We start from the raw sequence: 3,356 nt of genomic DNA, 5'->3' as shown, positions 1-3,356 counted from the left end.
GCTATCGAGAGGGTGCTGCGTGGGTCAGGGCTGCTCAGAGCTTCAGCTCACTTCCAGAATATTTCCAAGAGGAGGTTTCAAGCAGAAGCTCAAGACAAGAATTCCAAAGATAAGGAACTCTTCTGAGTCTGTGTTTTAATTTCCTGCTCTTGGGGAATGGGAAGAGACAAACGATAAAGGAGTTCTTAATTTTGACAAGTCACTGAGACTGCTGAACTGTAACTTTGAGTGACCAGTAGGTCTTCCAGGAGTCTCCTTCAGTCACTCCTCTGCCTATGGACAGCACCAGCATCACCTCTGCTGGACACATTGGGGTTAGGGACCTGTCGTTTTTTCTACATGCAAACAGGAACATGCACCCAGCCACTGCCCTGCAAACAAGCAGGTTTCTGGAGGGCCAAGGTGAGTGCAGAGAGATTGGGATGGGGTCTGTGAGCACTGAGAGGGAAAAGACATGGGACAGGGAAACACCTCCCAGCAGGAAAATCTCCAGGCAGCAGGGAGATGATGAGGGAATGAGAGGAAAGTAAAACCAGAAATGTTGTGGGAGGGAGAATTCAGAAACCTCCGTATGATCCCCTCCAATGCAGACCCCTCCCTCTGAGCAAGCCCCCTTGCCTCCTCTCCAACCCACCAAAGCCTCTGCCCTCAGGGCTGGGGGCTCCAAGGCGTGAACCACCTCCTCTGCAGCCAGAGCTCCAGCAGAGCCGTGGTGCAGCTCTGCAGCCACGGGCCCAGTTCCCTCTGCAGAGCGCAGGGGCTGAGAGCAGCTGCCCGGCAATGGTGGTGTCTGGGAGGTGGTGTGCACAGCTGGGGAAGGGGAACGCTGTCTGAGTGCCCCAATGCCTCTGCCCTGGCCTCTCTCGGCCACACCCTCACTGTGTTTTCCCTTGTTTCTCCACTGGTCTGTGTTATTGCTATTGTTATCTTGTTCTTGCTGCCAAACCCTCTGGGGAGGTGGAGTTTCAGCTGCAGAGTCACACACTGATCTTGTGGGTCCTTTCATGCAGGTGTGTCCATGGGAACAAGTGTCCTGGCTTTCATCTCACCTGTGAGGCTGTGGGCAATGCGGTCAGTGCATCTAGGGAATGAGCTGAATCTCCCTCACTCAAATGTCATCATTAGGACAGTTGGCTATTGCATTAAGGATTCCTTCCAAGCTGTGAGCTTCCCTCAAAGATGCAAACCTGGCCTATTGAACCTTTGTGTTATTTGAAAGCCCCATGTATAAGTGCAGAAATTCTACAACAGAGAAAATGCTGTTGGGCTGGTGAAACGAGCCCTGTGTGTCCTGGGCTAGACGTGGAGTGCTGAGACCTTGAGAGAGCGTGAGACATTTAGTGGTCAGTGGTGGATTCCTCTCCTCTCGGCAGTACCGGGTGGTTTTTCAGGGTACCATGGGACTGTGATCATCCTCCATCTCTAGAAAGGTGCAAGCCCAAGACAGCTGGGAGCAAGACGGTGGGAAAGACCAGCTCCCCTCAGTCTGCACTAAACCACAGGCACTCCTCTTGCCTTGCAGGACTTGCTCTGCTCTCCCTAAGGGCAACAGAAATGCTGACATCCAAGAATACTCACCTGGGGAGATGGGGGGGAATTGTACAAAAAACTAGATCGCTGAAACTGCCTTTGCCGTCCCTGTTCCTTAGCACTGGGTGTGTGGATGCTGACAGGCCCTTCTGCGTTGTTTTCACCTGACAAAGTTGAACACCAGGCCTGGTCCCTGCCCCTCCCCACTTCTGCAGAGTAGGGCTGGCTTATCAAGAGCCCATGGGCAGAGGCTCTGCTCTGCATTGCACACTCGGATAGCACCAAGCTGAGCTGCAGCCCAGAGCTGAAGGAAGCTCTCCTGGAAAAACAAATGGGTGACTGTGTGTGCAGGTGCATGGTCTATTGGAAATGGCTTTGATTTTGCTCAGAAACATCTCCCCTAACTTGTCACTGTCTTTTTCTCTTATGACAGTGCCCCATGCCCAGAAGCAGCAGATGTCCAATGGCAGCTCCATCACCCAGTTCCTTCTCCTGGCATTTGCAGACACACGGGAGCTGCAACTCTTGCACTTCTGGCTCTTCCTGGGCATCTACCTGGCTGCCCTCCTGGGCAACGGCCTCATCATCACCGCCGTAGCCTGCAACCACCACCTCCACACCCCCACGTACTTCTTCCTCCTCAGCCTCTCTGTTCTTGACCTGGGCTGCATCTCCACCACTCTCCCCAAAGCCATGGCCAATTCCCTCTGGGGGCCATCTCCTACACAGGATGTGCTGCCCAGGTCTTTCTGTTTGTCCTTTTGATGTCAGCAGAATTGTGTCTTCTCACCATCATGGCCTATGACCGCTATGTTGCCATCTGCAAACCCCTGCACTACGGGACCCTCCTGGGCAGCAGAGCTTGTGTCCACATGGCAGCAGCTGCCTGGGGCACTGGGTTGCTTGATGCTGTGCTGCACACGGCCTATACATTTTCTTTACCCTTCTGCAAGGGCAATGCTTTGGAGCAGTTCTTTTGTGAAATCCCCCAGATCCTCAAGCTCTCCTGCTCAGATGCCTACCTCAGGGAAGTTGGGCTTCTTGTGGTTAGTGTCTCTGTGGGCACTGAGTGTTTTGTTTTCATCATGCTGTCCTATGTGCAGATCTTCAGGGCCATGCTGAGGATCCCCTCTGAGCAGGGACGCCACAAAGCCTTTTCCACGTGCCTTACTCACCTGGCCGTGGTCTCCCTGTTTCTCAGTACTGTCATATTTACCTACCTGAAGCCCCCCTCCATCTCATCCCCACCCCTGGACACTGTGGTGGCAGTGCTGTACTCAGTGGTGCCTCCAGCAGTGAACCCCCTCATCTACAGCATGAGGAACCAGCAGCTCAAGGATGCAGTGTGGAAACTTATAACCGGATGTGTTTCTGGAGCAATAAACTGCCCATTGTCTTCATAGCTGTTACAATGTAACTCACTGCAGGCCCAGGCTGTGTTCTGTATTTGTTGTTATTGTTGTGTTAATCCTGTGACCGCAGGCAGGGACAGGCACTGGGCACTTCTGTGACAGAGCTGGCCTCCATAACAGCATTTCGAAAAAGAAAGGTGATCTCCTCAGGGCAGTGCCTGGAGGCTTACATCTTCTTCCAAAGCTGCTGTTAAGAACAAGCTCAAGACAGTGCCCTGGTGAGGAAAACACCAGTGAACATCCAAAATGTGTGAGTGTGCAGGGCTGGGGCACACAGCAGTGTCCTGACACAGCCAGGCCTCCAGGGACAGACTTGTAAGACAAGCAGAGCAGAGTCTGGTCTGTGCCCGTGTTTGCCTGACACCCTGGCCAAGGTGCCCCAGGGCAATGGCCACAGACCAGCCCCTTGCAACC

General features: G+C 53.4%; 1 pseudogene across 1 annotated transcript; it reads left to right on the top strand.

The window, feature by feature from the left end:
- Positions 1–353: 353 nt before the first annotated feature.
- Positions 354–2,933, top strand: LOC309603617 (olfactory receptor 14A16-like; annotated as a pseudogene). Its single transcript has 2 exons — positions 354–402; positions 1,964–2,933. The product of its transcript is annotated as an olfactory receptor 14A16-like (transcript).
- The last annotated feature ends 423 nt before the right edge of the window (positions 2,934–3,356 follow it).

This window comes from Platalea leucorodia (assembly GCF_965183815.1).
Source record: "Platalea leucorodia genome assembly, contig: HAP1_HAP1_SCAFFOLD_148, whole genome shotgun sequence".
Taxonomy (NCBI): Eukaryota; Metazoa; Chordata; class Aves; order Pelecaniformes; family Threskiornithidae; genus Platalea; species Platalea leucorodia.
This window is presented reverse-complemented; position numbering and strand designations above follow the sequence as displayed.